Source organism: Suricata suricatta, chromosome 10 (genome assembly GCF_006229205.1).
Source record: "Suricata suricatta isolate VVHF042 chromosome 10, meerkat_22Aug2017_6uvM2_HiC, whole genome shotgun sequence".
Lineage (NCBI taxonomy): Eukaryota > Metazoa > Chordata > Mammalia > Carnivora > Herpestidae > Suricata > Suricata suricatta.
The window spans coordinates 70943361-70968023 of NC_043709.1; the positions used below are offsets into that span (position 1 = coordinate 70943361).

At 39.1% G+C, this 24663-nt stretch overlaps 1 pseudogene; it reads right to left on the reverse strand.

Annotated features, from left to right (window-relative positions):
* Nucleotides 1-22356: 22356 nt before the first annotated feature.
* Nucleotides 22357-23972, reverse strand: LOC115305238 (annotated as a pseudogene).
* Nucleotides 23973-24663: the final 691 nt, after the last annotated feature.

A 24663-nucleotide genomic window follows, 5' to 3' on the forward strand; every position in this document is an offset into this window, starting at 1 on the left:
CTGAAATCTTGTCTGGACAACTGAGTGAATAGCCATATCAGAAGCCAAACAGAAAAGGCAGGGAAGAAGTAGAAGTTTGGGTACCATGTGAAATTACGTGCCTATGGCTCTAAAGTGCTGAGGTCTGTGGCTCATCTTTAATACATAAATATTGGCCTTGACTCTAAATGCTGGTCCAGGCCCACTCCACAACTGCCCCATGGGGCCACGAACCCCATGCAGTGACATCCACAGCCTGCTGTTCTATTTTTTCCTAAATGTTTTTCAGGCATCTTCAGCAATCACTTGCACCCAACAGCTTTCTTCCATGATGCTCTAGAATGCTCCTAATGAGCAAGAGATCAACCCAATTCAGTGTAATAGAGAGAGAGAAAATCCAGAGACATAGAAGACAAAAACAGAAAATCAGCAGCTATAATAAACACATACAGGGATAAAATCAACACAAAAAGCTAAGAAAAACCTTCAGTGTAAGCTTAGCATAATCCATTCCAATTAAAACAAACAAGAAACAAAATGGTCCTGAATTTGCTATTCAAGGCAGGAAACACTTCATAAGGAGAATTATAGATAAAGCGCCTCAAATTGAATTTTTTAAGTTAGTTTATTTTGAGAGAGACAGAGACAGCGCAAGTGGAGGAGGTGGGAGAGAGAGAGGATGAGACTGAATCTCAAGCAGGCTTGGCAATGCCCATGCAGAGCCCGATGCAGGGCTTGAACCCACGAACCTGTAAGATCATGACCTGAGTCAAAACCAAGAGTAGGATGCTTAACCCACAGAGCCACCTGGGTGCCCCACCCCAAATTGAATTTCTTGAGGCCAGATGTAAGCATGTTTTACTGTGTGTGAGTGAGAAGTGACCCATTAGAAAACAGGCCTAGCAGGATCCTTGCCCTATAGCCTCCCACAAATACAATTGCACAAAAACAGCAACAAAAACCCTACACAAAATACCTCATGCCTTCAGCTCATCATGCCATTGCTGCTCTACAATATACTAAGCTTTATCATAAGTCATTATCTCATGTAATCCTACAAGGACTGCATCAACTAAGTCTCATTGATGTAGTCATTCTAGAGACACTGGCCCGAAGATCAAAGGTTAAGCTTGTCCAAGACCTCACGCACACCTACCTACAAGGGCCCCAGCAAGACTGAGCTCCTTCAGGGGTAGAGACAATGCGTTTCATCCTCACACTTGCATTCCTCCGACAATACCTGGGACTTGTTTTTGAGAAAAGATGAAGTGGACAAAGGAATTAGGGAAAGAAGAAACTGTCCTCAAATAAGCATGCATTTTTAGCATGTAATGCTACTTCTTAAAAGAGAATGAGATACTTTTAGTCAGGATGCTAACTTTGGACATTTAATATTGCTTAAGAAAAAAAAAAGGCTTCTTTTCATCTGTAGATGCCTTCACATTATCCTATCAAGGTCACATTTTCCCTTTCCACATCACTCAGTGCTTTTTTGGTTTTATATTAGCTTTGTGCTGAAAATTGAAATTGGAATATTAGAACTCAGTCGGGGAGCACACTAATTTAATTAAATATTAAAAGCCAGCTGGTTTTATGTTATGTGGGCAAATTAGAGAATTAATGATTTGGTACACTTTCTTGTTCCTGTCAAGCTACAAGAACATGAAGAATAGCTCTTTCTTACTCAGTTACAAAAGGTGAGATTGAAAAATTAGGTCTGCTTTATTAAAGTGTTTCCATCTGGAGTCTTTTGAGAATAGGGTAACTTATTTATAAAATGCCTCAGATGGCATGAGCCCTAGGCCAGTGTGAAAGAACCTGACAGGCCTGAATATTAGGTGCCTCTAGTAAAGCTCACCTGGGAAAACTAATTCACTTGAGAATCTTGAAGTACTATCATTTTGTGTAGCCAGGTTCAGAGTCAACTGGGTGCCTGTTGATGTCAATTGACTCTGTAAGCTAATCCACTCCTAAATGACTTGAGAAATATTTTCTCAGAAACACACAGTGTGAAATAAGGTAATGAGTAACATGCAGTTCGTAGAAATGACTTTCAGTCATTAATAGTCATCTACTGCACTATAGAATTCCCAGATTTCTTGGTCCTCTGAGTGAGGACACACACACACACACACACACACACACACACACTATACAATGTAATATAATAAGATTTATTATATAATTATTTACCCCAAGGCCAGATGACAGACTATGTGTCCAGTGTTGTCAGTTTTTAGATTTATAATTTCTCTCTTGTTCTAGGTCTTTTTGGTTTTCCTCTTCTATTCCCTTCCTCTTATCCCTTTTTATATTGCAAAATTGAGAAGAGGGCTTTGCAAGAGGCTCCATATTGAAGGGGAGGATGGTGAGAACTCAGAATAAGTCACTCTGTTTCTCAGTTTCTCCCTGACAAAAAGTAGTTAGACTAAATAATAATAAAAATAATTATTACTATTGGATTACACAGTGGTAATAATTATTGTCACTTATGCCTCTAAAATGATGATGTAAGTGCTTCAATTATATATTGCTGTACAACAAAACCTTGTGGCCTCAAACGACAACCATTGTATTGGAGACTGTTCTGCAGCCCATCCTGGGTGTGCGGGTCTTCCAGTGGTCACTCATGTGGCTGCATTTGGTTGTGGGCCCTCCAGGGTTAGGCCTAGCTAGGATGCTGGAAGGGCTGGGACTCTCCCTCCTTTTCATCTCAGGACCTCTTCCCCAGGTGGAGAAGGTCCAGATCCCACACAGCAATACATTTGCTAAGTTCTCTTGGTTAAAGCAAACCACAGTTTCCTTTCAAATTGAAGGGGAGGATGTGGTTTGCAGTGGGTGGGGAGGGGCAATATAATGGATTACCTCAGTAAATTTAGTAAACATTCTGCTAGTTGAATACCTATACCTTCTACATGTATATTTCTAAAATCCTGTTCTGAAAAACTGTATTTTTAAAAACATGATCAACAGTGACAAAGTTAAATTATTGTACCTAGAGGTTGTGTCATGGTGCTTTCATTCATGAGGAGAACTCCTTTTCAATACTTTCCCACATTAGTATGATTGCTTTTACCTAATTAAAATGGCTAGTAACTTGACTATTTTGGATGGATAAAGCTTTGGATAATTTTTAATTGACAGTCTTGATTTAACTGAGGACTGAATACCTATGCATAGGAACATGTATCTTTTACTACTCAGAAATAACTCCTTGTTAGAGCATAGCCAAACCTAGCATGACTTCTTGACTTCTCTGAATCACCAATCATCTTTCCAAATTGTATATCTGATTATATTGCTTCTTATGGCTCCTCATTTCTTCTGGATAAAGCCATAACTTTTAAGATTTTTTTTTTTGCCACTACCAATGACTTCCCCTATCCTCCCCTATATCCTTCTTTTTAGCTTGAATATTTCAAAACTACTTGTCAAGTCTTAGCTTATACAGTGATTATTCTAGGAAACTCCCCCTGACTCTCAGTTACATTAGGTGTCTCTCATATGTACCCATAGAATCCTAAACTTCCCCTATATTTACCACTCTATCCTATAGTACTCTGTTTATTTACTGTATCTTTCTCCCACACTATACTCTGAGCTCTATCAGGACAGACATCAGGTTTATTTTTTCTTGTATTTATAACATTTAATAAGGATACAGGAATACCATAAACCCTTGTTGAGTGAGTGATTGAATGAATACACCTTACAACTACAGCATCAGTGGCCTGGTGTTTTTAACTCCTCTTTCTCAAGTTTACAATACAGAAGGGATGTCTGGTTTTTCTGTTGAACTTCTCACTCCTGTTTAACTTTCTACTCCTAAACCTCAAATCTCTTTTTAGTGGCAAAGGTGTGAATAATAATGGATAGAAGCCCTTTCAGGATATTTATTTTTAAAGACAGAATGCTTTGAAATCCAGACAAATCTCTGAGTGGTGGATTAAGACAGTGTAGTAAAAGATAGCTTAAAAAAGTCAGACAATGCCCAGAGGTTAAGGAGAAAGCAGTTGGAAGGACTCTATTGGCCAGAGTCTTCTCAGACCATTTTATCTGGAAGGTGTGTTCTTTGTCTATGTGCTGGTCTGTCCCAAGCTACATCCTTTTTCTCCTGACATGTACTCTTTGCTATCATGGTACCAGTAGGCTGTGGTGACCATGGAAGTCATTTACATATAGATTCAAGAGGTTTTGTTTCTTGTGGTCTCTCAGATCACTCTCCAGATAGAGAATTCCGTAGCATGGTAGTGGACATTATTATCTTCCCAGGTGTATTCATGTGCTAAGGCTGTTATAACACAGTATACAGGACTACAAACGGAATTGCTTAAACAATAGTCTATTATCTCATAAGCTGGAAGTATGAGGTCTAGGTATCCTAAGGGTTGGTTCCTTCTGAAGGCCAGGAGACCAAATCTGTTCCATGTTTCTCCCCATGCTATTGGTAATTTACTGACCATCTTTGGTGTTCCTTGGCTTCTAGAAGCATCACCCCAATCTTTGCCTTTACTTCACCTATGGATCTCCCATGCAGATCATTAATATGATTAGTCTATAGGCAATTCTGTGTTCTGAAGCCAAGCAGAGTTTGATATTACTTAGACCACAGTTTGGTTTAGGACCATGTCACCTAATGACTTAGCAAGAGATTTACTGACATTTGTGGTAAAGAAATTTCCTAGCTCTCAAGAAAGAGCCACAAGAAGAGCTGATAGGCAAACTTTTTTTTTTGTAAAGGGCCAGACAGAAAATATTTAAATTTTCAGACAGAAAATTGTGGACCATTTATAATCATCCAATCTGCTCCTGCAGTGTGAAAGCAGTCATGGACAACATGTAAATGAATGAGAGTGGGAGCCAATGCAACGTTTTTAATAAAAATACGTGATAGGTGGAAAATGGCCCATGGGTTAGTTTGCCACCCCCTAACCTAGAGTGTGAGAAGATGTCCTTTCTATTCCAGCACCGAAACTGACATCCAGAAGAAGATAGAGCTAAAGAAGACAGAGAAGCTGTACTCACTCAAACCAAACCCAGTTACAACTCTTAACTCTGGACTTTTTCAGTTAGTCAGTTACTTTATTGTTTAAGCCGGTTTGGAATGGATTTTCTTATGTTTGCAACCCAAAGCGCTCTAACTGACAAAGGAATTCAGCAAGTCCAAAATAACCCCCCAAAATCAAGGGTAAACATGAAAACATAGCTTGTATCCTGGGGCTGACACACACTTCCTAAAATGAGAAATTTTAGGTTGAACCTCAGACGGACTGAAATATGCACAGAGTCAGAGGGCTGTTAGCTGGCAGTGGGGGGGGGTGCGGGGGAATGTGGCAACATGTGAATCCCTGGCCTAATCATTTGGGTCCAACTTCTTTGAAATATACAAAAGAGGACGACATCCATAACACAAGTGGCAATACCAGTTTTTCCATATAATCACATACCCCAGAGTGGATAGGCCAGTGCCCAAAACAGATTCTCAATGTAGACTTGGTGATGATGGATTTCCTGCTTTAAAATCTCCTTTGTTTTTTGAAGTGAGGTTAAAAATATTTTTGCTATATATGATAAAAAGAGATATTCACTTTTATGTTACTGGATACAAAGAAAGTAAAGCAGACAACCTCACCCAAGATAAATCGTTGGTCAGAGAGAATATTTTTGCTTTTGAGACCACTGCCAGCATATTGCCGTATTTTAGCAGTGTAAAAATGTGTAAGCAAAATATGAACGAATTTGATGTTTGAAAGACAAAGGGACGTAGAGGGAACTTAAAAATACTGGGGATTTTTAAAAACATCATCTTAAAACGCCTCATGGTCTAAAAGCTGTGGTGAATTAGATAAATCTCCTTAAAATGTAAAGAGAAATGTAGATGTAAGTCTCCCAGACAAGCATATTCTCAGTACTCAAAATGAAGAAACCATTTTAGCTGGAAGTTACTCGAGGCACGCACATCATAAAAAGAGATACCATTCCTGACAACAAAAGAAAGCAGGCTTCTGGGTATATCTTGAAGGCTTAGATAAAATCAGTGGAGAAGGGCTTTGAAAAGTCAGTGATCCTGAAAAAAACCCATCAAAACCTGACTTTAGGAAGTGATTGTAATTCAAACAGAAGTTTACATAGGTTTTCAGGGAGAACTCATTGGTGAGTTATTGGCAAAAGTTCCTCTTCCAGGAAACTGCTTGCCAGTCTCAGTGTCTGGCCACCAGGGTAGCCTCAACATCCCCTTCCTGTCATGATCTTTGCATGGCTGTTTCTCCAAGGGGCTGCCGAGGAACAGCGTCCTTTAACATGCTTTAACAGTAAGACTTGCAGAAACTGGCTATGCCTATGAGCATCATAAGACATGGCTTTGCAACTGTAGTTTTTAAGACTGAACAGAATTATTAACTGAAGATATTAAATATACCAAAAGAAAAAGTGTAATCATGCCTGGAGGATTTAAGCTTGAGCTGTAGCATTTGCTGGAATAAAGCCATTGATGATAGTGTTTGAGCGGTGCACCTGTTGGGCACGGTTTCTCTCCATTTTCCTCTTTCTCGCCAAAAAACCCGACAAAAAACCCAAAAAAACAAAACCTGAATACTGCTGTCATTTGGGAAATGAAGGGAAAGTGTCCATGTGCTTAATCAATTTGTATTTTGCACATGTATTAATTGCTTAGCTCTCCAGAGTGTGTCTGCGCCATTAGAAATCACAGGTGGAGTCTACCTTCACATTGTGAGCCGGGCTAGGCTAGGAAATTCTGTAACTAATCGGAAAAACCCGGGTGCCCATAATGCACTTGTAAAATAACGATTTCCCTCATTATTCTTCCCGTTGCCCTCCCCTCCCGACTTGTCATTGTTTCGCCTTCCTCCCCCTCTCCTTTTCTTCCTAAAACAGCGGTGTTCCTGAATACTAATGAGGCAATTCTTGGCCCTACCCCCATTCATTTATTTTCAGGCAATTAATTCAACTTTCTAACATCTAGCCAGAATGTTATGCAGGTAATTTGTGGGTCTGCTTAATTTCTCAGGACCCTGTGGTTATCAGCCAGTAAAGCTCATTGTGAAGATGAGATAGTCCAGCTGGTAGGCAAGTTTGATTTCCACTGGTAATACCATCCCTTCATTAAAGCCACTGAGTCCTTGAGCTTGGCAAGCATCCCTTGTTGCATACTTCACTTTCTGATTACAAATGGTTTGCAGCTTCTGCATGTTTGCCTCAAGAGCTCATTTTCTCCCCTGAAGGACACCGGGCCTGATGGCATCATTAGCAGTTTTTCAACATAAAATTTCACAGGGCTGTGATAGCCCTTGCTGGCTCTCAGACGTTGTCTATTTGTGACCAAGGCAAACTGGCGCATTCACTCATCCATCCTGAAAGCATATGGAAAGCAGCATAATAGGTTCTTGGGGAGGCTGGGGGAAGAGGGAACATAAAAGGGAAAAAACATAACTCCTGCTCTCAAAGAATCTGCTCTAAGCTCCAAGCAGTAACCGATTCTACTCATTGGTAGGCATGTAATAGGTGCTCATTAAATCTGTGTTGTTTTCTCTTGTGAGTGTATGACTAAGACGGTGGGGTAGGAGGAAATAAAACATATACATGTGAAATATCTTATAGAGTAATTATGAAACAATACGATTTGTGGCAAGAAAATAAATCTTTAAAACATCCGCCGAGGGCAATTAGATAGTGGTGTGGGGTAGGCAGGAGCTCTCCTTGAAGTATTTGGCAAAGGTGAGCTGGGAAGAAGAGAATCCTTAAGGAGAAGAAGTGATCTGAGGAGATATGTGATAGAGGAGCAAATGGAGTAAAATTTAAAGAACTTCAAAGAATTTAGAAGTTATAAGTACAGAACCTGGAGTCAGGGAGACTGGGTTTGAATTGCATCTTAGCCATTTACTTGATGTCTGATCATAGGAAACTTACTTGCTTCTTTGGCTTCGGTTTTCTCATTTGTAAGGTGGGAATAGATCTTTATCAGAGGACTGCTGTTATGAGTAAGTAGAAATAATAAGAGCTAAGTTAGCATAGTGCCTAAAATATAATAAAAAATAAACAGCAGGTTTTCTTTGTATTAGTATTAGTTTGGAATGAAAGGAGATTTTTAAAACATGAGGATGGGAAAGAGTAGCTAGAAGGATCAATAATTTTGAGGCTTGGGAACAAATATAAAAGGAAAATGGGAAACAACTGAAGATTTCAGATCAGAGGAAAGAAAAATGATCTTTTAAAGATAATATTACAAAAGACATAAGGGTTACTTTAGGCAAGGAAACTAGCTAGTAGGATAGAGTGGTGGAAAGGAGAAAGCATGGCTAACGGAATTAGAAAGGGAGGGTGAATGTGTAAGATATTATGGGAAAAATTGGCGGGACTCAGTAATTGATTGCAAATGAGATGGTGATGATGGAGAATGTATAAAAAACATAAGTCAAAGATAGATGTGATCATTAAAGATCAGAAGCAAGGTGGTCCCACTGATCGTGATGGATTAATTAGAGTTTTTATTGGGGAGCAAAATAACACAAATGGAAATAAAAGATGAAATATAAGATAAGGTGAAATTCTTTTAAAATAGGTCTCTATGGATACAATTTATTTTTCAGTTGCATACAGTATGGATTTTGCTCTAAACTTCTGTATCTTTTAAAAATTCAGTCCTGTGTCTACCCCTACAGTCTCACCTCCCCAAATCCCCTCATCCTGACTTTTAGCTGTCATCACTTCTGCCCAACCTAACCTCTGGCAACAACTGTTTTTCTCCTCATGCAGTTGAATCTTTTCAAGATGCAAACATGCAGAAGGTAGCCTTTTGAGTGTCTTTTTTCATCATGTGTGAGGAATGTGAGATCTGTCCATGTTGTATCATCAGTCCATTCCTTACTATTGCTGAATAGTTTGTTTATCCACGCACCTGCTGCGGGGTTTTGGGGTAGTTTCCAGTTTTAAGGTACTCCAAATAAAGTTGTTATAAATATCTGCATAAAGGTGTTTGTGTGGCAATCAATTTCTTTTTTCTTGAGTAAATATCTAGAAGTGGAATTTCTGGGTCAAACAGTAAGCAAATACTTAACTTTATAGGAAACCATAAAATGAGACTGCCAAGCGGCTCTGCCATTTGGCTTTTCCTCCGGCGATGTGGGAGTGCTCCCATTGCTCCGCGCCTTCAGCAGCATTTGGAATGTCAGTTTTGTTTGTTAGTTATACATAGTATCTACTTAATTGTGGTTTTAATTTGTATTTCTCAAATGATGAGTTATGTTGAGCATCTTTCATGTGCTTAGTTAGCATCCTTATGTCTTCTTTGGTAAAATGTCTGTTCAACTCTTCCATTTTTTATGGGGTGTTCTTACTGCAGGGTTTTGAGAATTCTTCATATACTCTTCTAATAACCCCATTTGTCAGATGTGTGAATTGTAAATACTTTCTTCCAGTGTGTGGCTTGTTTTTTCATTTCCACAACAGTGTCTTTCTCAGAGCCAAAGTTTTAAATTTTGATGGTGAACACAAGTCTATCAATGCTTTTCTTTTATGGGTCATCATTAAAAATTTTTTTTTGATGTTTTATTTATTTTTGAGAGAGAGCATAAGCAGGGGAGGGTCAGAGAGAGAGGGAGACACAGAATCTGAAGCAGGCACCAGGCTCTGAGCTAGCTGTCAGCACAGAGCCCAATGCGGGGCTTGAACCCACAAACGGCGAGATCATGACCTGAGCTGAAGCCCGATGTTCAATGAACTGAGCCACCCAGGCGCCCCATACGTCACCATTTTAGAGTCATAGTTAACAACTCTCATTGGTCTAGCATCACTTTCTTAAGAGACTATCCTCTTATCCACTTTAGTTGCCTTTGCACATTTGTCAAAATCAATTGGCCATACTTGTATGGATCTATTTCTAGACTCGATTCTGTTCCATTGATCTCTGTGCATATCCTTTCAACAATACCATGCTTCCTTGAATACTGTTGCTTTAAAATCATCCCTTATAACAGGTGGTATAAACCTGTTATCCCTTATAACGGGTGGTATAAACCTGTTATCAACTTTCAAAATAGGCCTGCCTATTTTATAGTCCTTTGCATTTTGATAAAAATTTTAGATTAGCTTATCTGTAAAAATTAAATATTCTGGTGGGGGGTTGAATGGGAGTGCATTGGATAATTTTTGGAGAATTGACATCTTAACAATATTAAGTGTTTCAATCCATAAACACTCTGTGTGTGTGTGTGTGTGTGTGTGTGTGTGTAATTTGTTTAGTCAATGTTTTGCAGTTTTTAGCCCACACACAGTTTGAATTCTTTGGAATTTTCTACACAATCATGCCATCTGCAAATGAGATGGTTTTATTTTTTCTTTTCCATATGTGTGCTTTTAATTTTTTTTATTGCCTTATTGTACTAAATAGAACTTTTAATACATATTGACTAGAAGTGGTGTCTTTGGGACATCTTTGCCTTGTCCCAGTCTCAGAGGGAAAGCATTTAAGTTTTCACCACTAGATATAAGGTAAGATGTAGATTTATGTAGATGTTCTTGATCAGAATAATCAGAATATTCTGAGTTTCCTGAGAGTATTATTTTCTTTTGTCATGAATGAATGTTGGTTTTTTATCAAATGTTTTTATTGAATATATTAGAGAATATCATGGTTTTTCTTCTTTAAACTTTTGATATCCTGAATTTCATTGATTTTTGGATGTTGAACCAGCTTGCATTCTCAGCATAAAGCCCACTTTGTTGTAATATATTCTCTTTTTTACAAATTGGTGGATTCAACTTTGATAACATTTTGTTCAAGATTTTTGCCTATTTTAATGATTAATATTGATCAGTCATATTATTTTCTCACAATATTTTTATCTGGCTTTGACATCGAGGTAATGCTGGCCTCACAGGATGTGTTGGTAAGTTTTCCCTCCTATTTTCTGGAAAAAACTGTGTAAAATTCATATTAATTCTTTAAATGTTCAATAACATTTTCTAGTACAATCATCTGGGCATGGAGTTTTCTTTATTAGAAGGCTTTTAACTACAAAATCAATTGCTTTACTCACTTTAGGACCATTCAAGTTACCTGTTTCTTCTTGGTTGAGTTTTGATAGTTTGTGTCTTTCAAGAGGTTCATTTATTTTCATCTAAGGTGTTGAGGGGCACCTGGGTGGCTCAGTCAGTTAAGCGTCTGGCTTCTGGCTTCGACTCAGGTCATGATCTCACATGATCTCATGTGGGGGTTCGAGCCCCACGTCGGGCTCTGTGCTAACAGCTAGTTCAGAGCCTGGACCTACTTCAGATTCTGTGTCTCCCTCTCTCTCTGATCCTCCCCTGCTCATCTGTCTCTCTCTGTCTCTCAAAAAAAAAATTAATCTAAGTTGTTGAATTGGTGGGCATAGAGTTATCAATAATCTTCTCATATTATACTTTTATATTATAATATTTGTGAAGATATATCTTCTTTAATTTTTGATACTGTAATTTATTTGGCCACTCCAAGTAGAGATTAATAAATTTTATTGCTCTTTCCAAAGGACTACATTTTTGGTTTCCCTTATTTCTTGATATTCCTGTTTTCAGTTTTCATTTTCTTCTCACTCTTACATTTATTATTTCCTTTCTCTTGCTGGCTTTGGGTTTAATTTGCTTTTCTTTTAAATTGGTAATGTGTAAATTTAGGTTTTGATGTGGGAACTTCTTCTCTCTTTTTCAATAGTAGCCTTTCACGCTACATGAAAATACAGCAGAAAATATTTGAGTTGTCAGTACTACCCAGTTAAACCTAAGCATATAGGTATGGATTTCATTGAATCTGAATGGAGTTTCCTTCAGTCAAGTGTTTCCCAGAGTTTCAGTTACACAAAAGCAGCAAAACATCATGTGAATTCTGCTGGAAAATTAATTCAAGTGCTTCTTGAATATGAAAATAAGATTATCACTTTGGAAAGAGACAAGAGAATTGAATCCCAGACACCTCAGTTCTGTCCACTAGACACAAAAGCAGGTTCCTAAGGACATTTTCAGAATCAATTGAATCCTGAGGTTAAAAAACCCTGAAAACTGCAATATGTGAAACTTATAAAAAATGATACACTTCATCCAGAATGTAGAATCAACAAGAATTTAATAAAGTTAATCAAATAATTGTAGTTCAATTGCACATAAATTGGAATTGTTTTCCCATTAAAGAGTGCTTGTCTGTAAATTATTGCAGGGAAAGCCATTTCCAAGTTAATGTTTCTACCATTAGAAAATACAAAGGGCATTTTCATTAATTAGACACAGCTCTCGTTCCTCCTACTTTATCATTACCTTTGCTAGGTGGAATCAGTTTAGTACTCAAATTTATTGACATGTGTGATTCAATGACACTATTTGTTTAGAGTTCATCATATACCTGGTGGAATAAACTCATTAAGTATAAATGAATAGTTATGTAGTCATCATCTAAAATGAGTCAGTGCTGTTCTCCAGAGTCATTATAATGAATGTGAACACAGCTGGAATAAAAGTCTCTGTGAAGGTTACAGGCTTTATTCTAAAATATTTAAGGCAGCTTTCTTCCTATTATTTGAAGGCTGCTTGTTCACAAAAAAGAACTTGACCTCTCTTTAAAGATTATTGCATGCATTGACTTGCCATTTTATCAAAGCTACAAACCTTCTGCTGTGGCATCCTAGAAAGTATGGGAACCTAGAAACGCTAGGATTAGCCTGGCTGGTTTTTATTTATTTATTTTATATATTTATTCTTTTGAGAGACAGAGAGAGACAGTGTGAGCAGGGGAGGGTCAGAGAGAGAGGGAGACACAGAATCTGAAGCAGGCTCCAGGCTCTGAGCTAGCTGTCAGCACAGAGCCCGATGCGGGGCTCGAACCCACAAACCATGAGATCATGACCTGAGCTGAAGCCGATGCTTAACTGACTGAGCCACCTAGGCGCCCCTAGCCTGGCTGTTTTTGTTTGGTATATTTTTCCATATTCAAAAAAGGGCCTGGAGAAGAATGACCCTTGTGGGTTCTGATGGCTACTGAGTCACTGATATTGTCAGATTGCAAGATTCCTCTGTCTTCAACTTTCTCCCTGGTTTCTCACTGTTCCCTTAAGAGTGAGAATGGTGTGCAGTATGAAAGAGTAATTTTCACTTTTTTGTTTTCAAGATTTACAGTCCAGGTTGGAATTTGGTGCTACAGACCCTTTTAGTATTTAAGGGTAGAAGCGGGTATGACTGAACATGTAATCAAGGGTGGAAACTAGTCTATACCAGTGAATAGAACTAGTGTTCTAAAAGTCTGCCTTGGAATGATGCAAATATAAACAGTATTCCAGAACCTTGATTTTTAAACCAACAGTCACGTCATATATTGTTATGATGTGCATTCTATGTATCAATTAGGGTGTTAAATTAGGGACTCAAATCTATAATAAAAGGAATTGCATTTTATCTGTGCATTAAGCTAGTCCATTTTTTTTCTAGAATTTGACAGCAGATTATCCCATTTCACAGTTAACACCAATGAGAAAATGTCAGGGGTGAGAGAAGTGTTTAACAGCTAACTTGGTATCACTTTGTTATCTGTTCTGCAAGTCTACACATGCACGTTAAATTCTGGGTCAGAAAGTAATAAAATGCTGTGGTTTGAAGGAATTCCCAGGAGGCAAGATGACTTTTCCTCACCTACTCCCTCCCCTACCTTTCAAGCCATATGAAAAATTTGCCAGGACATTTTTATGAATACAGGGATGATCAGTTTATTAAGTTTGATGGGAATGTTCTCTATTTCCTCATCTGTGTGAAGCTTCATTTAGGTAATGCTTTTCTTCTTCATATTACAGAAAAGCTAAGACGTTGTATCAAGCAAGTAAATGGTTTATGCTTTTTGAATCCTTATTAATAAACATTCAATATTATTTATTCAAGTGGTAATACTTCATTAGGCATAAAATTAAACATTGAACTGATGAGAAATTAAATATAAATAATTACATCGATTAATGAAAAAAATAATCAAGAACGAGTGCCTGGGTGGCTCAGTCAGTTAAGTGTCCAACTCTTGATTTTGGCTCAGGTCATGATCTCACAGTTCATGGGTTTGAGCCTCGTGTAGGGCTCTGAGCTGACAGTGAGGAGCCTGCTTGGGATTCTTTCTTCCTTGCTCTCTGTCCCTCCCCAGTTTGTTCTCTCTCTCTCTCAAAATAAATAAACTTAAAAAAAATCAAGGAAAGGAGAGAGATGAGGAATATATTCTATAACCATTATTTTTTATTGTATGGAAAGATCATGATGTAGTGTTACCTGTATTGGCTCTCACTGGTGCCTTTATTTCCGTGCCCGTACCCCTCCTTCCTCACCCCTCCTTTCTGGTTTTTGCTTCCTCCCACTCCCCAGTGCCAGGTTCTTGTTGTCAAATACAGCTGCAGATGAATGCCTCTGTCGTCTCCTGAGACTTTCCACAATGCTCTTGTCTTCCCTGCGGGGGTGAAAACTGCACCGATTATCACTCTAAATATTCATGTATTTGATAAGTCATGGTTTTAGTGAGCTGCGTACGGAGTCTATTGCCTAAAAAATCAAACTGAAAAACAAGAGAAGTTTTTCACATTAACAGTCGGGTGGGAAGGTGCAGAGGAAAACCCAGTTCATTGCTCCTCACTCATTCATTCACTAATTCATTTATTTATTCAATAAATGTGTATTTTGGAGGTGCTGTGTGTTTAGCAGATGCAAGTTACTGGGGATATAAAGAGAAATAAGGTTCAATGGAAGATTACAATGAGTTTTATAGTTCATTTTTCTTTGGGAAGTCAGGAAAAACTTAAGAATAAATGGATCAAAATGGAATGAATGGATAACCTAAAGTTAGGTTAGTATGGTTCTCAAAGTGCAACGCCCATTGTGGTCAGTACACAACACTTATTCAGAAGGTGTGAGAAGAGGAGAGCCAGATGTGGGGCTCAAACCCACAAACTGTGATCATGACCTGAGCCAAAGTGGGATGCTAACCAGGTGCCCCTACCCTGCACTTTCTAGACTCCCTCAGACTCGGAGTCACTCCTACATGCAAGTTCCGGCTTCATCATTTACTGCCCACAAAATGGTAGGATTCCTGAGTGTAGGGATTTTTGTCTACTGATACAGTTTGAGTGTCTGAAACAGTAGGTGCTCAATACGTGTGCAAAGACTATTTGATCAATGAACTGAACTTGGGTTGCAACCTCACTCCTCTTTCTCTATTTCCTCATCTGTGAAATAAGCAACTACCTAGTGGAGGGGGAGCATTCAATGGGATGTAGAGCCTAGAATAGTGTCTGGCAAAAAGGAAGGGCTCATAACTGTGAGCTATGGCTACTCTTCAACAGCCGTTCCTTGTGCACCTGCCAGACACCGTGACGGACAGCGAGTACTAATATGAGCGTGACACATCACATGCACAGTCCTTCCTTCCAGGGGCAGCGAGGGACGTAGGCATTAAACAAACACACACGCATCATTGTAGTGACAAATTGTGATGGGTACTGGGAAGGAAAAAAACACAGGAAATAACAGAAGGAAGACTTTGCTGCGTGATGAGTCAGGCGAGGTGGTGTTGAAGAATGATATCTGTACCGATGGCTGAGAAGACACCAGTCCAGACCAGGAAGGAGGCGGGCTCCATGAGCAAAAGGGACAGGGATGTGTGGGTGGAGGCCTCAAAGCAATAGAGAGATTGGTGCCTTGAAGAAGGGGCAGGCACTATGTAGCTCCAGATTTTCTAGGAGAGGAAGACTCTTTTTTAGTTAAGATCACCACTGCTTTTGTTTTGTTGTCATTATTAACTACCAAACTTAATCATAACTACTCTGCATGCACTCCCCCTACCCAGCTCCCACGTTTTGACATCTCTAAAGTTTGGATGCCTCTTACAATAATTGGCATCTTACAATTGTAATTATAGTGTTCTTATATTTTTTAGTTGAACACATAATTATGTAACTTATTTTAATTGAGAACAACTTACATTTGATGAAATAGGGTGACACTGTACTTATAATGCCAACCATTGTAGAACAGACACAAAGGTGAAAATAAATTTTGATGTAGAGAAAGTAAATATTTAACTATGCTAACTTAAAATGTATTAGTGGCAAAAACATCTTAGCTCTCCTAATATATTTGGAGAGAACAAGATGGTTATGTTTAATTATTAAAAAGATTTTTGATTTATAACTTATGATCATTTAAAATTTTTCAGTTTATTTAAATATTTGGTATTATGTCATATTTGAGAAAGACATCTCACAAGGATCTGTACTTCTGAATTAAAAAAATGTTTATTAAAAATTTTTTTAATGTTTATTTATTTTTGAGAGAGAGAGAGACTGAGCACAACCAGGCAAGGAGCAAAGAAAGGAGACACAGAATCCAAAGCAGGCTCTAGGCTCCAAGCTGTCAGCACAGAGCCCGACGTGGGGCTCAAACTCACAGACAGTGAGAACATGGGGCTTGAACTCATGGACTGTGAGATCATGACCTGAGCAGAAGCCAGATGCTTAACCGATGGAGTCACCCAGGTGCCCCTGGATCTGTGCTTCTAAACTGAAGAAGTTTGAGGCACCGGGGTGGCTCAGTCAGTTAAGCATTCAACTTCAGCTCAGGCTATAATCTCATGGTTTGTGGGTTTGAGCCCCGCCTTGGGCTCTGTGCTGATAGCTCAGAACCTGGAGCCTGTTTCAGATTCTGTGTCTCCCCCTGTCTCTGCCCCTCCCCTACTCACGCTCTGTGTATTGCTCTCTCTCTCTCAAAACTAAATAAACATTAAAAAAATTTTTTTAAATAAACTGAATAAGTTCAAGATGTGCTGCATTTTCTTTCTCTTTTTGAATATTTACTTATTTTTGAGAGACAGAAACAGAATGCAAGCGAGGGGGGGGGGCGGTGCAGAGAGAGAAGGAAATAGAATCCAAAGCTGGCTCCACGCTCTGAGCTGTCAGCACAGAGCCAGATGTGGGGCTCAAGCCCACAAACTGTGAGCATGACCTGAGCCAAAGTGGGATGCTAACCAGGTGTCCCTACCCTCACTTTCTAAACTGCAGTACTCATTATTCAATCCCAGCCAACAGTGAAGCTAACATTTTTGGTTAAAGCCAACTTATAAATTTTCATCATCCCTTATGTCAGTCAGTTGTTTTGCAAACTAAACAGAAGATGTTCAATTTTTACATTGCTTTAAATTCAATGCAATTCTATTTAGAAGGGTGGTTTTTTTGGTGTGTGTGTGTGTGTGTGTGTGTGTGTGTGAGAAATTTGTTTCCAAGGGTTTTAAATATGCAGATACACAAGCTTTTAGAGAAGACATACTTACATTATTATTGTCAACAAAAACTCCATCTATGGGGATATTTCCAGACATCCATTCTGAATGTGCCAACTTCATAACATAACTCTCTTTTGAAAAGCAGCTATATTTTTCATTTGTTGGCTGCCTTCTTGTCAGATTTGGTGAGATTGTCGTTGTTTGCCCCCTTGTTGGCTCTGAGCTCTTATCAGATGTTAAGAGAAGGATTAGTTCTGCCATCTTCTTGGTCACTTGGGCTGCATTTGAAATCCTCTCTCTGGTGTGCGTGTGTGCCTGTGTGTGTGCATGTGTACATGCATGTGTGTGTGTGCCTGTGCGTGGTGTGTGCATGCATATGTGCTCATGTGTACCAGCACGTTCTTGCTCAGGAATCACTTAAAACCACTCATCCACTTTGTGAAGTTTATTTTAATTAAAATAACATAATTAATGAGGTGTTTTCCTTAGTAAGGCCGTTCTATATTTCAACATACAGTGCATGAACATGGCCACTTGTATTGTAGTTTTCCCTGCTACATATCAGAGTTGTAACTTGACAAGAGGACTGGAGAGAGCAGCTATCTATTCAAATATTAAATATTAGTCAAACCCCTTTATTTCTAGATGAAAATTAAATATAAATGAGTTCTTAGGCTTTCTTCCTGCATCTTAGTGGATTGATTGCTCAGGGTATCCCTTGAGGTCAAGACACTCTATTTTGGAAACCTTGGTTTAGGAGATAAATTCTTTAGCTTTGAATTTATGGTCTTCCTCAAAGTGCTTCCCACCAGGTCTTAATGTTTATTCTTCATTTTTCTCTTTCATGAGCCTCCAGAATTCTTTGATTCATCTTCTTACTCTCATAGGATACAGTGCAAAACAGTGCTGGCTTCTCCAATTTAATGTGGGCGTACAAATCACCTGAAGATTTGATTACAGTGTAGATTTGGAATCAGTGGGTCTGGGTGGGGCCTGAGATTGTGAGCCTTGAGAAAGCTCCTAGGTGCTTCTGCTATTGCTGGTCCATAGATGACTTTGAGTAAAAAGGAAACAGAGGAGAAAACACTGTCAGAATTGTACTAATTCCTTCATTTGGGAAAGCCACTCCTTGAGCTTCAGGTTTTTCATACCTGTTCTACAGAGTTTATTCATTCAGTCATTCCTTCATTCAACAAATAGTTATTGAGCACCTGGTGTACCAGTCATCATGCCAGTTAAATGAACACAAGTATGGGGTTTCAGGTCTCAGGGAGCTCAGCCCAGTGGACTGATGGGTGAATTAAATGGACACATAAATGGAGAATATATCAATATATTTACATGCATGCATGCATTTAGCAGCATGGATGCACACATATATGTGTGCATTTTCATAACATGCACACACATGTGCATGTGCAGACGCACACATACACATACACTCTCCTACATGAGGCCTGTAGTTCACATTGCCCTTTCAGGCTGTAATACCCCACACTAATCTCTGTGCATGTGTAATCTTACTCCACTTTCTGCACCCAGCCCTTCCCTTTCCCTCTCCACTATGCAAATGCTCTTTCTTCCTAGCTTTTACACCTGTTAGGATGTGTATCATTCATCTAGCACATAGAAAATGCTAAAAAGGCTATTACTTCTTTTTTCAATAGTAATGTCTGATTCCTAATTTCTTTAAAGGAGAGGAATCATATCTTATGCTTTTGAAATATAATTCATTAACTTAAGAAGAACCTCAGTCGATATTTATTGACAATGGTCATATTTAATGTTACCTCCTGTGATGTCTAACACTAACTCATAGAGTCTATGATTTCTTTTATTATTCTTTATTCTTTATTATCTATTAGTTTTCAGTTAAGTGGTATTTTTGCTCACAAGTTACAGTACATATATGATGAATTGAATTCATAGAAACAAAGAATGGTGGTTGGTAGGGGCTGGTTGAGGGTGAGAGGTTGGCAAAAGCGTATAAACTTTCAGGTGTAAGGTGAAGAATGGCTGAGGATCTAATGTGCAACATGGTAACTATAGTTGATGATATTGTATTATATGATTGAAATTTTCTAAGAGAGTAGAACTTAAGTGTTCTTACCAAAGAAAAAAAAGTAAATATGTGAAGTGATGATTTAGGTGTTATTCAGTTTTGGAATCTTCTCATAATGTATATATACATCAAATCATCATGTTATACACTTTTCATACAACTTTGTCAACTATACCTCAATAAAACTGAAAAGAAAGCTGAAAAAACCTATAGATTACAAACATGAAATATTCTAGAAAGTGTAATCTTTATTAGTCTCTTTAGACTTTAAATATTATTTTAATGGTTATTCATTCAATTTATTGTCCTATCTCTGTTCCTTGATGATAAAGACCATATTTTATACTCTGAATAATTCAATGTTCATCTTTCTCTGCCATGTAGTAGTCACCCAAGCCACCTGTTAAAAAATAAATATTAGAGACAAACTGTTTAAAATACATCAAAATATTTGGCCAGAGGGTCAGTCATATGGCTGAAGAAACAACCCTGAATATTTACATTCTGAATAACATAGTATTGAAATTTAAATGCAAAAGCTATTGTATTTATAAGAAAAAGAGTGCACAGAAATATGACAGCATTAGAAGATCTTAAGAGTGTTTGAGTTATTTTCACATAAAATGCTTACAAAATAACTAGGGAGAGGTCATCTGAATAAGAGCTAAATTTGCTTAAATTGATACTCATCAAACTTTATATTATACAAACAGCAAATATATTTTATTTCAAGTATCTTCTTGGCCAAATATTATACAACACTCTGAACTGTATTCTATTAAAACTTAAAATAAATACTGGAAGTATAAACAAACAGAAAAGCATAAGAAAACATTGTCCTAATAAATTCTTAGTTAAAGGAGGAACTCAAAACTGCTTAAAATACAGAATATCTAGGAAAATAATTATGAGACACAACCAAGGAGGAAAATGCACAGTATATAAAGAAGAAAAATTATAAATTACTATTCAACTCAGGAAATTATGAAAAGAAGAAAAATATCTTTATGTAGAGCAAGTAGAATAATTAATGAACATAAAAGCAGAAATGAATGAATTAATAAATAACGAACACAAGCAATGAAAAGCAAATGTAAGAATTGGCTGTTTGAATAAAATCATTCTTTGAAGAACTGTAAAAAAGATAAAAAAGAATAAGAGAAATGAGATACTAGTGAAATCAATCAAGGGCAAAAAGAAAATAAAATGGAATAAAATAAGCATTAGAAATTAGAAATTACTGCAAATGTCAGGATTAAATAAATTATAAAGATATGTTTCGGTCTTATTTATGGTAATATATTTGCAAAATGGGATATCTAATAAAATATAAATAACAAGATTTAATAACACCATGAAAGAGATTACCAGAGTTATCCAGAAGATCTTCTTTTAAAATGTGCTAGTCCATATATAGTTTCAAAGTAAAGGTTTTTTTCACAGTCATGTTATTGGCATACATATAAAGCTCTTTCAAATCGTGTTTCTTTTCTCCTTGTCTCCCTATCCTGTATTTCTGTATTCTTTTTCCTTTTTCTTTTTATTTACATTTTTTCATCATGAAAAGGGTACTCTTTAATTGCCATCCTTTATATCCTCCGTTCCCCCACCCATCACCCCTCTGGTATCCATCAGTTTGTTCTCTAATTAAGAGTCTGTTTCTTAGTTTCTCTCTCTCTCTCTCTCTCTCTCTCTCTCCCCCTCTCTCTCTCTCTCTCTCTTTTCCCTTTGCCTATTTGGTTTATTTCTTAAATTCCATATATGAATGAAATCATATGGTGTTTATCTTTCTCTGACTGACTTATTTTATTTAGTTACATGCTCTAGCTCTATCCATGTTGTTGCAAATGGTAAAATTTCATTCTTTTTATGGCTGAATAATATTCCATTGTGTGTGTGTGTGTATATATATATATGTATATATATAAATATGAATATATTTGAATTAGTGTTTTTGTATTTGGGGGGTAAATACCCAGCAGGGCAATTATTAAGGGACTCCCATACTGGTTTCCACAATGGCTGCACCAGTTTGCATTCCTACCAACAGTATAAAGTGTTCCTGTTTCTTCACATCTTCGTCAACACTAGTTTCTTGTGTTTTTGATTTAGGGATTCTGATATATGTGAGGTGATGTCTCATTGTAGTTTTAATTAGCGTTTCCCTGATGATAAGAGATTCTGAGCATCTTTTCATGTGTCTGTTGGCCATCTGGATGTCTTCGGGGGAAATGTCTTTTCATGTCTTCTGCCCATTTTTAATTGGATTATTTGTCTTTTGGGTATTGAATTGTATCAATTCTTCATATGTTTTGGATACTAATCCTTTATCAGACATGTCATTTGTAAATAAATATCTTCTCCCAAATAGTAGATTGCCATTTAGTTTTGTTGTTTCCTTGGCTGTGCAGAAGCTTTTTATTTTGATATAGTCCCAGTAGTTTATTTTTGCTTTTATTTCTCTTGCCTTAGGAGACATATCTAGAAAAATGTTGCTCTGGCCAATGTCAGAGACATCACTACCACTGCTCTCTTTAAGGATTTTTATGGTTTCAGGTCCCACGTTTAGGTCTTTAATCCATGTATCTATTTTTATGCCAGTACATTTCTATTTTAATTTTTACCACTTTGTAATATAACTCGAAATCTGGGATTGTGGTACCTCCAGTTTTGTTTTTCGTTTTCAAGATCGCTATGGCTACTTGAGGTCTTTTGTGGCTCCATAGAAATTTTAGGATTGTTTTCTCTAGTTCCATGAAAAATGTTGTCCTAAAGTTTTTAAACCACAAGGAACAGATTATTCTTAGGCTGCTGTACCTCCTCCACTTTAAGAATTGAGGGTCTGCAGGGGCCTGGGGAGCTCTGTCTGGTAGACAAAGGAGCCTCTAGGTGGAAGGGTACTTTTTAATACAAAAAGATAATGGAAACTGCAACCACCACCTACCCAATTAAGAAGACATAAAAATAAATGTCTCTGAGGTAAATTGGGAGCCTGGGGCTTAAGAGTGTTGAAAGAGTTTTACAGGGAGTGTCATGGGCAGAGGGGTGGCTCCTGCATCAGTTGATAGAACAGCACGTAGCCCTCACTGGAGGCACCTGGTTTTCACTGACAGGGGAGACGTGAGAGTCATTATAGACATGCCAGCCAGTCTGGCACCAGCGGAGGGCTGCGTAGTGGCCATAGTGGACACTGCTTGAGTAGATGCAAGGGGCCTACAGCTGGTATACCCGGCTTCAGGCTCTGTCCTGCTGCAGCAGGAAGTCCACACCTGCTGAACCTTTCCTGATGAAAGCATGAGATTTCAGGGGCATCTTTGTACCATCAACTTTTTGGTACTTCGTGTTTTCTGCCAACATCGGTCACACACTGCAGCATTTTCTGACTCCAGCTCTTCCTCCTTGGTGAAAAGGCTGAAACAGTCCCCCCAGAGACATCTTGCCACCCGCAAATCCTTTCTGGGATGGGCAGAGACAGGTCACAAAAATCCTCAAAGGGCGTGGAGGGATATCCATAGGCCTGGCACTTGAAACCACTTTTCATCAGGCCCACAGTCAGGTCCTCAGTGTTGCCGTCCTCTCGCCCCACATAACACTTCCACGTTAAGCTGCCCCAGTCATCAGCACTTAATTCAGGTTCTTCTAGCAGAGACCCCTCTGCAGGGGGGTGAGGAAGGAGCTAGAGTGTTGGCTAGGATTGCCTGGCAGCCTCCTTGGTTGATTTCCAGGGAGAACGTTTCCTAAGGAGTTTCAGGAACTCTTGGGCATCCTGCTGGCTGTCTTCCAGAGAAGGAGGAAACATATTTCTAGAAGACAGCTCTGAATGGAGTAGGTTTCATAACTTCACAAGGAATCAGAGTTCCATAGGGCACCAATCATGTCTGCAAAGGCTTCAGAGAGCTGTTGGGCTCCACCCCCTGCAGGCACATCTTTCTGGAAGTCCTTTCACAGACAGAAGTCCAGAAGAGGCCCTAACATGGTAGCACTGCATTCAGGAGGCATATGCGCCCCAGATTTCAGAGGCCCACATGACCAGAGCCCAGAAGCAGTGTGTGATGAGCCATTTTGTCATCAGAGTAGAAAGACTCAGAGGACCGGGCAGATAGGACATGGAAGAAGCCATGGGAAGTTAGGGGCTCTGTCCATATGCTGAGCAAGTTGGGGGGACTAGGAAAACCCCAGAGGCGGTGGAGAGAGAAGTCTCAAAGTGGGAGGTTCAGGCTGGAGCCCCAAGTGGCTCAGTGCAGCCATGTGCCCTCTTGGACAATCCCCACAGGGGGCAAGTCCCTACTGCTCACAGACTTGGAATGAACTAGTTTAGTTCTGGAAGGGAGAGCCAGAGCCATAGTCAGGGGTGGTGAGTCAGGTAGCAGAACTCCATGATCTGCTGGAAGGGGTCCTCTAGGTCAAGGGCTTGAGGTCTGTCACTGTCCCAGCTCCAGTTTCTGGAGCCTTTCCTTAGGGGGGACCTGGCCCGGGAGGCAGAAGTCTTAACATGGGGTCTGGCCCAGGGGGCAGGGTTTCGGCTCTTCTTGCTTTGGGACTGTGAGGTAAACGGTAGCTTTGATCCCTATCTGGGCTGGACATCAACGGATGGCTCTTGGGTTCAGCCCAGGAGGTGCTAGAGGCCTGGGGCATTGTGGACATCATGGACAACACAGGCTACCTGTCCTCTGGAGAGGCAGAGGGGGTCCTCAGCCTAGGCCAAGCCCCAGCTCAGGGTCACCCCCTACTATACCCATGCAGCTCACTCCCAAGCCCCTTTAGGGCTGAGCTGCAGCTTTAACCACTCCTGCTGGCACATCTGTTGCCTAGATCTGTCCCATGACAGGACTTACCACCATCTTTGTTGGTCCGCTTGTTGATGCTTACAAGACCACTGCCCAAGAGGAAGAGTTACAGAGACTATGGAAAGAGACCTTTCACAATGTTGCTCATAATGCCATTATCAACAGTGCTGAGTTGGTGACCTGCAGTCTCATCAAGGACGCCCTCCTGAAGCCCAACCTCATGACAGATGACCTCTCCTGCCACTTCACTTCCATCTTTAGGGCAAGCTTCTGCACTTCTGTCATTGTCTCCCCTGTCAATGTGGTCAAGATGAGATATGAGAACTCCATCCTGGGCCAGGAAAGCAGGGCTGGCCACTGTGCCCTTTCCATTATTCATAAGGAGGATTCCCTTGCCTTCTGCAAAGGGTTCATAATCTCCTTTCTCTGGGTTTCTTGAATGAGGTGATGTTTGTCACCTATGAGTAGCTCAAAAGGGTCCTCATGATTGCCTGCACTTCCCAGAAAACTCTCTTTTGAGTGTCTCCTGATGCTGGCCTGACCACCTCTGA